We start from the raw sequence: 14,113 nt of genomic DNA, 5'->3' as shown, positions 1-14,113 counted from the left end.
GTACATACATTTGAAGAAATTAAGCTAGAGATTAGAGAAGAGATTTTAAGGCCAAATTTGCTCTGATACATACAGTAATAGTGCATTATTAAATTAAATTGCAGTATTGATAGGAGTCCATTACTGTTAATTCTACATTTATTCTCATGATTGTATGAACAAGGATGACTCTTTGATATATGACTGTTAGTCAGTTATTAAATAAAATGACTCATAAAATTGGAAAGCAGAGAAAATGAGTATGAAAATTCTCATGCTAGAGAATTTATTAAAAAAATTACCTGTTTATTTTTCATGTTCATCTTTAATAAAAATTCTCCTTTTCCATGACAGAAGATAAAATGCTGCTTCAGGCCCTGTGAATAAAACAGCGTCCCCATGCAGTGATGTTGGAAGATGTGTCTATCTGACAAGAGCAAGTGGAAGTAAGGAATCTGATTTCATAACTTCAAATCAGCACCTTTGGATTTATCAACTATGTTATAAAAGGCATTTTCAAATAGGTCATGATTTTTTTTCTGAGACGATATAATTGTTCATTATCCCCAACCTGAACCTTATCCTCCACCCAGAAGGCGTATGAGAAAATAAGTAAAAAAAAAGCCTTTAATATGACCAATTAAATTAAAATGACCCAAATACATCCATAAATCAACTGTTCAGCACATAATTAAAAGTGTGTCTAGTAATTATGTTTAAACTTGACAGAAAACAATGAAAAGGACAATATTCATTTATTCACTATTAATTCAGTTCGTCTGACCATCCATCCATCCATCCATCCATCATTATTTCAACCATCCATCCATCCCTCATCCTGTCCTTTCATTCATCCATCCATATTTCATTCCATCTATCCTTTAATCCAAATCGAAATCAATCCATCAGAATGGATTTACTTAAAATGACGTTGTGTTTATCACACCATAATAATTTAGTTTAGTCAGTGAAATCAGTGCAATTTGTGATGGTGTGACACAGTTGATGTTGGATGGAAACCAAAATTTTGTAGATGCAAAACTCTCAAGAAGTGCTCAATGAGCTTTCAGCACTGGACTTTTGAAAAACAGGGATGCTCTGATACCGCTCTTTACTGTAAATGTATAATCTCCAAAATAATATGTATTATGTATTACAGACCAGCGAGTGTGATTTCACCAAGTACAACATGTTCCTTGGACAACATTCCAATCAACCAATCAGAATTGAGATGCACACTGATTCTAGGAAAACATTATGGGTAGGGTTAAGTTTAGGGGTAGGGATTGGGGTTTTTTCATCAAATGGTGTTGATCCAGGAATATGTATTACCTGGCAAAATCACAATGACCTTTACAGACCATTATTATAATGCTCTAGTCAGTCTTACCCATAATTAATCTGACATGCTGCAGACCAAGTCCATCAATACAGAAATATCCAAGACAGTAGGAACCACACATGAACTGTTGATGGTCACTGGATTTGTCTTGGAAAAGAAAAAACATGTTTGGAAAGGTTGGGGCATTTTCTCCTCTCTATTTTACTTAGCTACATCACAGAAACTACTAGACTTTTCATGTCATCTCAGAGACTGAAATCACTGTTGTTGGAAGTTAAATACTTAAAGTTTCTATCTTTCAATTTCAGGCTTCTTTAGTGCAGTTGGTTATCGTGTGAATTATTATTATTATTATTATTTTATTTACTACACTTGTTTTTATGAATATTCATTGGCAGACAGTTTAATTCTTTCAATAACATAATCTCTTTAAGAGTTCTCTCTTTAAAAGCTGCATGCATGTACAGACAGACATAAAAGTGTTCTTTATATTATTCAAATTCATCATATTATTCAAGTTTATTTTATTTCACTTCCTTTAAAATGTAATTTTACATGAAATTATGCAAAATGTGTAAATGTTTTGCATATTACACAAAACAACGCCAGTGACAAAACAGTGTCCTTTTTTTTCTCATTTTTGTGTAATAATATGGCATAAATACCTGCTTTTACATTTTTATAAGACGCACAAGAGCAAAAAATAAAAATAAATAAATACATAGTTTCTTTATTTGGCTGATCAATTTGAGCTGATTTGTCACATGAACTGTAATTCAGTCTGGTCAAGTACTATTTGTTGCAAACATTACATTTTACATTATTGCAATAAATCACTCAAGTCTTTGCGTTTTAACATTTCAAAATTCCCACCCAAAAAATTAAATTTATACTTAAACATCTTAACCGACATGTTAGACATCTTAACTGCCTTCGAGACTTCTTAACTGACATCTTAACCAACATCTTAACTGCCGTCAAAAATTGGCCAGATGAAGGCATCTCAGGAGACAGGAATTGTAGCTTACACTGAATTCAGACGTGCCTTAATGCCTTCCTACCTTTGAATTTGTCCTCCGAAGGCAGCATTTTCAGTTTTCGGATGCAGTCTTTAATGTCTCGGTTAACTAATGACCCGATATAGTCCGGCTATATTTCATCATTCCATATATATATATATTTGACATGTTCAATACGTAGCCTGTGGGTGATTCTATAATTGGAGATACATTTGACAAAAGTTCATTTAAGTAATTCAACTCAGATTGTGAAACTTATGTATTAAATAAGTTAATTGCACACAGACGGACGTATAAGTCTTTGGTTATTTTAATTGTGATGATTTTGGCTCACAGTTAACAAAAACCCACCAATTCACTACAACCAATTACATGTAGAATACTTCATAAGACCAAAAAAAAAAAAAAAGTATGTCCATTTACTTAACATGTACTCATTACTTGGTAGAGGCTCCTTTTGCTTTAATTACTGCCTCAATTCTGCGTGGCATGGAGGGGATCAGTTTGTGGCACTGCTGAGGTGGTATGGAAACCCAGGTTTCTTTGACAGTGGCCTCCAGCTTATCTGCATTTTTTGGTCTCTTTTATCTCAATTTCCTCTTGACAATAATTGGAGATACATTTGACAAAGTTCATTTAAGTAATTCAACTCAGATTGTGAAGCTTGTGTATTAAATAAATTAATTGCACACAGACTGAAGTATAAGTCTTTGGTTCTTTTAATTGTGATGATTTTGGCTCACAGTTAACAAAAACCCACCAATTCACTATCTCAACCAATTACATGTAGAATACTTCATAAGACCAAAAAAAAAAAAGTATGTCCATTTACTTAACATGTACTCATTACTTGGTAGAGGCTCCTTTTGCTTTAATTACTGCCTCAATTCTGCGTGGCATGGAGGGGATCAGTTTGTGGCACTGCTGAGGTGGTATGGAAACCCAGGTTTCTTTGACAGTGGCCTCCAGCTTATCTGCATTTTGTGGTCTCTTTTATCTCTATTTCCTCTTGACAATACTCCATAGATTCTCTCTGGGGTTCAGATCTGGTGAGTTTGCTGGTTAGTCAAGCACACCTACACCATGGTCATCTAACCCAACCTTTAGTGATTTTGGCAGTGGGGGAGGTGCCAAATCCTGCTGGAAAATGAAATCAGCATCTTCAAAAAGCTGGTCAGCAGAAGCAAGCATGAATTGCTCCAACATTTTTTGGTAAATGGGTGCAGTGACTTTAGTTAAAAAAAAACCCATAATGGACCAAACACCAGCAGATGACATTGCACCCAAAATCATCACAGACTGTGAAAACTTAACACTGGACTTCAAGCAACTTGCCACCCTTCCTCCAGACTGAAGGACCTTGGTTTCCAAATGAAATACAAAACTTGCTCTCATCTGAAGAAAGGACTTTGGACCACTGGGCAACAGTCCAGTTCTTTTTTCTACTTAGCATAGGGAAGACGCCTCTGGCATTGTCTGTGGTTCAGCAAAATCCATGACACCTCTGTGTGTAGTGGCTCTTGATGCCTTGCCCCCAGCCTCAGTCCTTTCTTTGTGAAGTTGACTCAGATTCTTGAATCGATGTTTGCCTTGACAGTCCTCATAAGGCTGCAGTTTCTCTCTGTTGGTTGTACATCTTTTCCTTCCACACGTTTTCCTTCCACTCAACTTTCTGTTAACATGCTTGGATACAGCACTCGGTGAAAAGCCAGCTTCTTTCTCAATGAATGTTTGTGGCTTACCCTCCTTGTGAAGGATGTCAATAATTGTCTTCTGGACAACTGTCAGATCAGCTGTCTTCCCCATGAATGTGTAGCCTAGTGAACCAAACTGAGAGATCATTTTGAAGGCTCAGGAAACCTTTTGTTTTGAGTTGATTAGTTGATTTGGCATGTCACCATATTCTAATTTGTTGAAATATTGAATTGGTGGGTTTTTGTTAAATGTGAACCAAAATCATCACAATTAAAAGAACCAAAGACTTAAACTTACTTCAGTCTGTGTGCACTGAATTTATTTAATACATTTGAGTTGAATTACTGAAATAAATGAACTTTTCCATGACATTCTAAGTTGTTGCAACACACCTGTAATAACTCATGGATCCTGATAATATTTCATGGCCATTTGATATTAATTTGAGGGAATGTCATATTAACTCTTGGGAATGTGATATTATGTTGTGGCCTCAAGATCATTTTTGTTAAGGAAGGACAACCTTATGTTGTGGCTGCAACTTCTTATGTTGAGGGAATTATATATTTTTCTAGTGGCCATTAGTTTTAATGCATAAACAAACCTGCATGACCATAGAAACCCGGGATTATCAAAAATAGATCAAACTATTTAATTTAATATTTGTATATGATTATTATTATTACATTAACTTATTAGGGCTATATTTTATATTTATTGTTGTATATAATTTCTCTTAATGAAATACTATAGCATTTATAATTATGGTCCATTAATTAGCCGAAATAAAATGAAATGTATGTTAAATTTAAAATGCAATCTAGCAAAAATTCTAGTCAGCATAAATCAAAGCTTTATTGGCATGCGAACATTTACAGTAGGCTATTATTTAAAAAGTATTCAGAATGTAGGTAAAGAGATTGAAATGAAGGGGGAAAATTAATTAAAACAAATTAAAAAATATTACCAATAATAATAGGCTAATGATAATAGTTAAAATATTATGGGGAAAAGATTATTCACTGAGTTACAGTTCATTTTAATGACTCGTTTGTAAATGAAGATCAGCGCAGACTGCACACCTTGTTTGTTATTTTTATTTTATAAATGCACAAATGCACAAAGTTTTGCTGTTATTATATCTGTATACAAAAAAAGGTAGACCCCTCACAGATTCCACTGATGTATTGCTCTTATGTGTACGATCAAATTGAAAGTGTAATTAAAGTTCTTTTCGGGGTTGTCAGGAGAAAATGACTCATAACGCGTATACGCGTTAATTGACTCCAGAGGGTTAATGAACTGACAAGACTGTAGGATGGATAAAAAGGTTTTCTTGTAGTCCTATTTTATATTATGCACTTTATGTAACATTTATTCATGATAAATTTGAATGCTGATTATCGCATTTAGTCTGATAGCCAAGGACTATGGTTAATATAATAATTTAATAATGTCATAATTTCCATAATAAATAATATAATACTTTCTAACTTGCTATGATAATGCAGGTTTGTTTACATTTAATTCCTGGCCATGAGATGAGAAAAATATGTATTAGTTCCCTCAACATAAGAAGACATAATATCACGTTCCCACAAGTTAATATGACGTTCCCTCAAATTAATATATCGTGGTCATGACATATCAGGATCCCATGAGTTATTATGTTGTGGCTAAAACAAAACTAAGTGAAGTGACCATGTCCCCTTAAGGGCACCATAGAAGGAAGATGCAGGGAACAGGGATTGTAATTTTGCAGTAACTGATGTTGTAGCTGCAAACTAGTGTTTGTGCTTTTTTCTACATATATCTATTAAAATACTGATATTCTGGTCTATTCTGGGACGAATTTACGTTTTATCAAAAGTTGGGAGGACATGTCCCCCATGTATTCTGCGCTCATGCATCCATATAACCCCTCACCCTAAATCCAGTATTGAAGTTTTTTAATTTTATTATTATTATTATTATTATTTTTTACTATATTTCGCCTATAGTAAACAGTAACAGTGCCTGCTTTTAAGTTTTTCATCTTAAGCATCTCTGGTCTTAAAATGACCTGTTTACTAAGGCATTGTGTATTTTTCTTTATCACTGTCCCAGTAACTAGCCCAAATAACAAGTAAAATAAGTACAAAAAATGCAGTACAAAAATTGGAAAATTTCATTATATTTCTTTAACTTATTTTTCTGTTAATGCCAGCAGCAACTGGGACACTGATAGAGATTGCGATCGACAGGTTGGGGATCACTGGTCTATATTAATATTCTGAGGTTTTAGAAACAAGCAGTCTGCAAAAGTTTGGATAAATGAGTATATAAAATTCTCTGTTATGGAAAGTATATGAAACAAGAATGTATGACTAATTTTAAATGACAAGAGGAATAAAGCCTCATTTTAATAGATCCCTCTATATCACAAACTGAGAGTTTAGTATGCTGGATTTTTTTTTTTTTTTTTTTTTTTTTTGAAGCTGAAGCTACATAGGACAGATTAACCAACACCATGATACAATTACTTGAGCTTTCAAATGAGGAAAAACTGGTAAATTAATATTCAGAATCACAATTATAAGCTTTCAAACTCATAAAAGGCAATTTCAGAAAGACTACTAAACAAATCAGAAAAGATGAAAAGACAACATTGTCTTGCATAAAGCATTAGTGCAATTGTCCTACATCATGATTAAATGCATTGTGAGAAGTTTAAGGTTTACAACCTGAAAGTTAAGAGAAACTAACAGCTGTTATCTAACTCTGCAAATCAATTCAGTGTGAACGTTTTCTATTCAGTGGAGCCATGACGTTTCTTCTGTTTTGGTTGTTTGATTGGTTTAACAATGCTGTTTGACAGCAATGTTGGAGAATCCATGAACCTGAGTGAGCTGAGGAGAGTCCAGTGAGACCAGAAGTTTCTGTGGACCGTGACACGTGGGAATAAACTTCTCTGTCAGGCACACTGTGGCATTCCCTGCAATGTCACTGTGAAAGAAAGAAAGATGGTTTTATATTGCTATATATATTTACTTTTTTATTATTATTAAATAATCATAAAAACTGTTTAGCAACAGATATTGAGTTTACCATTATGTTCAGCAATCATAATTTATATAATTCATTGAAAAGTAAATAGAATAATGCAAAAATTATTCATAATCAATTTTACCCATAGTTGACAACTCTTGCATGCTGCTGTCCAAGTCCCACAAAGCGGAATACAGAGTTCTTCAGGACACGAGGCAGTGGATTCTGGAAAGTGATTTTGACTGGCACTTCTTGACCCCAACACCGCATCACTTACAGGCTGAGAAGAAGCACATACAAGACACAATTTAACACTAAATAATTCCAACCAATCAAAAGATTCAACAGTTAAACTCTAACTTTAAACTCACAGCGACAACAAGATCTGGTGTGCGCAGTCTGAAGTTGTACTGGGTGGCCAGAACCTGCTTCGTCTGAGCCACGTGTCCAAAGAGGTTGAGCATCAGTGAGGTGTGATCCACCAGGTGTTCCTTATACTCGTCATAACTCAGGGTCCATTCCAGAGCTCTGCCTATTATAGCAAAAATGACAAATACTGAATGAATACTCATGCTTTCATTACAAGTCTCTTTACCCATAAGCTGCATAATGCCAACTGGGTGGTATCATGTATTGCAACTCTTTATCACTTCTCACATTCAGCTTTATCTTTGAACTCTTTATGATTTCTTACATTCAGAGGGCTTGAGCTCGATGCATGTCTGGTCTCTCTTCAGGAAGGTCTTCCTGACTCCGGTGTAGTACGTGGCTGCAGCCTGGCTGTAGAGGGTGACGCTACGAGGTGAGCTGCATTTGTTTTTAAGATTGATGTAAAGCAAGGCATCCTTGCCCACACATAGTCCATCCTCTTTCAGGCTGACTTCACAGACAACATCCTCAGGACAGGGCAGTGGGTATGTGCATCTTCTCAAGCCATGACGAAGAGCTGTTTCCAAAGCAGTGCTCTTCTCAGAAGAACCTGATCAATAAAAGATAGAGTAAAATGCACATATGATTGAATCCCAGGAGAGATACCAAACTTCATCATTTCTAGAAGCCATGGTTCAAAGTATTGAGGGCTGAAGCAGATGTTTTAAGTGAAATGCTTGTGGGTTTTACCATATGGGTGTTTGTAGAAATTTGTGATGTCTACACGTTGATCTGAGCCGACAGCCTTGGTACTGATGCAGTGACCTACTACATCCTTCTCAATATGAACAACACCAAAGGTCCCGTCACATCTCCGCTGCCAGTAAACCTTATCATTGTTCACCTAGAGACACGACAGGAATCAGAAGTCATATGTCATTATAATCGCTGTTTGTAAATTGTATGCAATGGTAAATTAAAGGAAATAACGCACTTCTGCGAAAAGGAAGGGCACATCATGCTTCAGGAAGACCTGCCCGCTGCGGATCGCAGCAACAGAGGTGGGACCGCAGCGGAAGAAGCCCTGGCTGGTCAGTTGAGGAGTGGAATCAACCACCTGCCAACCTCCAAAACCAGATGGCAGGTCTGGCCGAGTCATCCAGGCCTCATTCCACACATGGTAGTTCCTACATGGAAGAGAAGAAGAAAGATCTAGAAACACTTCATGGACATTCAGAGGAACTCTTGGTGACATTATAAATGGTAATGATACTTACCAGATTGGATCACGGTTCATGTGATCGATCAGCTGAAATTTCTCATCCAAGTAGACATCAGTTGACAAATGAACATCAGTGTCATGAGCAGAACAGAAGTTTGAAACTGGACGAGCAGGAACACCCAAACACCTCAACACTACGAGAAAGAGAAGAACAACAAAATAATTACATCTGTAATCACTTTCTCAAAACTTCTTCTTGTCCAGTCTGCAGGAACTCTTACGTGTGTTGGTGACTCCAGCAAAGGCCAAGCTCTGTCCATACTTGACTGGCGTTCCTCCACATTTGTAGAACTGTTTCAGGATGGCACTGCTGCTGCACCAGGATGTAGGAGCAGTTCCATCTCCATAGCAGTGTGACCAGTTGCCCACCAGCACACCACTGCCTTTGTTGGCAATAACCTGATAAGGAAATACAACTGAAAATATTATAGAAATACTGAATTAAATAAAAGAACAAATCTGACTATTGTGTCAGGCTTTCCAAATGAAATCAGGTGTTGATAAGAAGGAAATGAAGACTCACCATGTCAGAAACCACTCTGGAAATGTTAATGGGGCTTCCCCACCCTGAGCAAGGTGTACAGCTCTTCTCCAACACATACATACACGCAGACAAGATTCCCTTCTCAAACTAAGAATCACAGATCACAGAGGAAGAAAATTAGATATTGTGGAGCAACCCCTTCATGCTATATTGTGCACTTTTATATCTCAAGAATGGGAAGGTCAGGAAAAAACTAGAAACCATAGTGGTGCCTTAGTCTTTAACATATCATGAACATTTAGATAACTTTGAACTTTCGTAATATATTAATGAAATGTTGGCTCTTACTTGACCAAAGTTCCATGTTTTGCAGCCAATCTGCTGCTTAGTTCCGTAGTAGATTCTGCCCATGTCATTCAGCACATACTCGGCTCTCTCCGCCTCATCACTCAGGTACACACAGTCATCTGAGAAAGAGAACAATGGACTTTAAATGGAAAAGCATTTGTTTTCTTTCCTCATTCTATTACATTTTCATATTTAGGTTTCAGTTGTAATATTAAAGTATAATCAAACACGTACCTTTACACCAGGGGTTGAACAGCATGTAAATGTCATTTTCAGGAACATAAGGTAAAGTGAATCTTCCTCCTGGACAGTGTGTCACGACACTGAGCTGGTATCGTCCAACACAAGCAGTCGGAACAGAGTGCACACACAGTTTGATTCGGTTTTGGGCTCGTTCCACAATCTTTGCCCCCCAGCAGTCTTTCTTGAATTCTTCCACAATTGGAACGATCACATAAGTGCCGTCCCGGATGGATGGGATATGACCTGTTAAACATACAAAACAACAAGAGATTCCAGTGATGCTAGAAATGCTGGTTCAGCTCCTCACATGTTCCTCCTCTACATATGTAGATACAGTTTATTCTCTGTTGTCTTGGATCTTTTAGAAACTAACCTAGTTTGAGCTCCAGGTGAAGCTTGTCACAACTGGGATTGAAAGGACGGCACAGATCAACCCACATGTTGAAACTCTGTCCTCTGCGGACGATGAGATGGTCATCAAGGAAACAATGTGTGTGATGCTCCTGACGATTCAGTCCGGTCCTGCACTTGAGAAGGTCGACTTTACTCACCCGGAGGACAGCATCTGAGAAAACATAAAAGCAGGGAACAGGTAATTCATTATCAAAAAGACAATTAATTTAGTTATTATGAGTAAGAATAACACATTTCCCATCATACACTGCAGGACAAAGATAAAGAAAATGTGAAGACTCTTACTCTCTGCTCCACAGACTTGCGTGCTTGTACAGTCATCCACATAATTCTTGACGACGACTTCCTTTGTGTCATAATCATGGCATTGAGCAACAAAACCGTAAGGATTAGCGTATGAAGTACCGCAAGGATAATCATATGAAGTACCCCAAGGATAATCATATGAAGTACCCCAAGGATAATCATATGAAGTAGCGCAAGGAGTAGCATATGGAGTAGTGCATGGGTTAACACAAGGGTTAACATATGGGTAGGCATAAGGGGTAGTGCAAGGGTTAACATATGGGTGATGATAAGGGATAGTGCATGGGTTAACGCGAGGGTTGGTGTGAACCGGTGTGTAGTATGCTGGTTTCCTCCAGTTGTACTCCTGCAGTTTAATGGCTGGGAAACGGCCAACGCTGCAGAGGTTTTTGTATGGGTTGTATACAAAAGGCATGCTGGGCAAAAAAGAAAGAAATGAGAGTCATGAGTGTGATCTGTAATTGGTCAGTAGATAGTTAATAATTCATAAATTGGGTCTCTTTGTTCTTAGAAATCAGATCTCCAGTTTATTTTTAAGCTGCAATTACTAGACAGCAAAAAACATATCCGTACATGAAACATTGAGCTGTTCCCAAAAAATTTTAACTATATAAAGTTCATACCAGTATAATAGTTTTTAACGAACTCTCGATCCACAAAACAACCTATGAATTCTAGATGTCAGCTTCTAATAGAAATGAATAATTTAATAAAGTTTCAAACAATGTCTGAGATGATTACTTACATGGATGTTGTCCTTGTCTGTTCAAGAGAAACTGAACTGGAAACTGCTGCAGAAAGTGAACAGTAAGTCCTGCTTTAACCAGCTTGTGGCTCGTTCTGTAGTTTGTCTCTACAGCAGACGGGATATTTATACTACATCTCCATCTCCACCCCATCCACAGCTCATAGCCGAAGTGTGAATAGTTGTCCTCTTAAGAAAGCCATTAAAGGATTTTGAGTCATATTCATTTAATTGTTTCTTTTAGAGGATTAATGGGACAAATTAACATCTTAGTTCAGTTGTTCTGAACTTTCATTTTAGACTAACATCTATACCAGAGAATAGAATTCATTAAAATCAGCGTGACACTGCCTATGCTGGATACACCAAGATATTGACAACAAAAATAAAACGTATATATTATATATAAACTTATTTTTAAACTTATATTAATGTGTATGTTGAATTGTACTTATTGCAGTATACATTAACATTCTCTCAGACACCTAGATATCAGAAACATTCTATAAGCAAACGGTCTATATATTTCATAAAGACCCTGTTTGTTAATCTTTTTATATTAAGAAAGCAGCACAATGATTTGTGCGTTTGTTGCAAAGGAGAAAAAAATATTTGTACATTTGAAGAAATTAAGCTCTCTTCAACAAAGAGATTAGAGAAGAGATTTTAAGGCCAAATTTGCTCTGATACATACAGTAATAGTGCATTATTAAATTAAATTGCAGTATTGATAGGAGTCCATTACTGTTAATTCTACATTTATTCTCATGATTGTATGAACAAGGATGACTCTTTGATATATGACTGTTAGTCAGTTATTAAATAGAATGACTCGTAAAATTGGAAAGCAGAGAAAATGAGTATGAAAATTCTCATGCTAGAGAATTTATTTAAAAAATGACCTGTTTAATTTTCATGTTCATCTTTAATAAAAATTCTCCTTTTCCATGACAGAATATAAAATGCTGCTTCAGGCCCTGTGAATAAAACAGCATCCCCATGCAGTGATGTTGGAAGATGTGTCTTTCTGACAAGAGCAAGTGGAAGTAAAGAATCTGATTTCATAACTTTAAATCAGTATGCACCTTTGGATTTATCAACTATGTTATAAAAGGCATTTTCAAATAGGTCATGATTTTTTTTCTGAGACGATATAATTGTTCATTATCCCCAACCTGAACCTTATCCTCCACCCAGAAGGCGTATGAGAAAATAAGTAAAAAAAGCCTTTAATATGACCAATTAAATTAAAATGACCCAAATACATCCATAAATCAATTGTTCAGCACATTATTAAAAGTGTGTCTAGTAATTCTGTTTAAACTTGACAGAAAACAATGAAAAGGACAATATTCATTTATTCAGTATTCATTCAGTTCGTCTGACCATCCATCCATCCATCATTCTTTCAACCATCCATCCATCCATCATTCTGTCCTTTCATTCATCCATCCATATTTCATTCCATCTATCCTTTAATCCAAATCGAAATCAATCCATCAGAATGGATTTACTTAAAATGACGTTGTGTTTATCACACCATAATAATTTAGTTTAGTCAGTGAAATCAGTGCAATATGTGATGGTGTGACACAGTTGATGTTGGATTTAAACCAAAATTTTGGAGATGCAAAACTCTCAAGAAGTGCTCAATGAGCTTTCAGCACTGGACTTTTGAAAAACAGGGATGCTCTGATACCGCTGATTACTGTAAATTTATAATCTCCAAAATAATATGTATTATGTATTACAGACCAGCGAGTGTGATTTCACCAAGTACAACATGTTCCTGGAACAAAATTCCAATCAACCAGTCAGAATTGAGATGCACACTGATTTTAGGAAAACATTATGGGTAGGGTTAAGTTTAGGGGTAGGGATTGGGGTTTTTTCATCAAATGGTGTTGATCCAGGAATATGTATTACCTGGCAAAATCACAATGACCTTTACAGACCACTATTATAATGCTCTAGTCAATCTTACCCATAATTAATCTGACATGCTGCAGACCAAGTCCATCAATACAGAAATATCCAAGACAGTAGGAACCACATATGAACTGTTGATGGTCACTGGATTTGTCTTGGAAAAGAAAAACATGTATTTGGAAAGGTTGGGGGATTTTCTCCTCTCTATTTTACTTAGCTACATCACAGAAACTACTAGACTTTTCATCTCATCTTAGAGACTGAAATCACTGTTGTGGGGAGTTAAATACTTAAAGTTTCTATCTTTCAATTTCAGGCTTCTTTAGTGCAGTTGGTTATCGTGTGAATTATTATTATTATTATTATTTTATTTACTACACTTGTTTTTATGAATATTCATTGGCAGACATTTTAATTCTTCAAGAACATAATCTCTTTAATAAGAGTTCTCTCTTTAAAAAGCTTCATGCATGTACAGACAGACATAAAAGTGTTCTTTATATTATTCAAATTCATCATATTATTGAAATGAAAGTAAATGTTTTGTGTAAATGTTTTGTGTAAATGTTTTGCATATTACACAAAACAACGCCAGTGACAAAACAGTGTCCTTTTTTCTCATTTTTGTGTAATAATATGGCACAAATACCTGCTTTTACATTTTTATAAGACGCACAAGAGCAAAAAATAAAAATAAATAAATAAATAGTTTCTTTATTTGGCTGATCAATTTGAGCTGATTTTTTTTACATGAACTGTAATTCAGTCTGGTCAAGTACTATTTGTTGCAAACATTACATTTTACATTATTGCAATAAATCACTCAAGTCTTTGCATTTTAACATTTCAAAATTCCCACCAAAAAAATTAAATTTATACTTAAACATCTTAACCGACATGTTAGACATCTTAACTGACATCTTAACCAACA

The 14,113-nt window shown here is 35.7% G+C and overlaps 1 long non-coding RNA gene and 1 pseudogene across 1 annotated transcript; one reads left to right on the top strand and one right to left on the bottom strand.

Moving 5' to 3' along the window:
- Window positions 1-6,573: 6,573 nt before the first annotated feature.
- Window positions 6,574-11,071, bottom strand: LOC113078246 (protein-glutamine gamma-glutamyltransferase K-like; annotated as a pseudogene).
- On the top strand, window positions 10,247-12,446 carry LOC113078247 (uncharacterized). Its single transcript, XR_003281473.1, has 4 exons — window positions 10,247-10,380; window positions 10,502-10,584; window positions 11,280-11,315; window positions 12,208-12,446. It is a non-coding gene; the product is annotated as an uncharacterized LOC113078247 (long non-coding RNA).
- Window positions 12,447-14,113: the final 1,667 nt, after the last annotated feature.

Source organism: Carassius auratus, unplaced genomic scaffold, assembly GCF_003368295.1.
Source record: "Carassius auratus strain Wakin unplaced genomic scaffold, ASM336829v1 scaf_tig00024851, whole genome shotgun sequence".
NCBI classification, from domain to species: Eukaryota; Metazoa; Chordata; class Actinopteri; order Cypriniformes; family Cyprinidae; genus Carassius; species Carassius auratus.
This window is presented reverse-complemented; position numbering and strand designations above follow the sequence as displayed.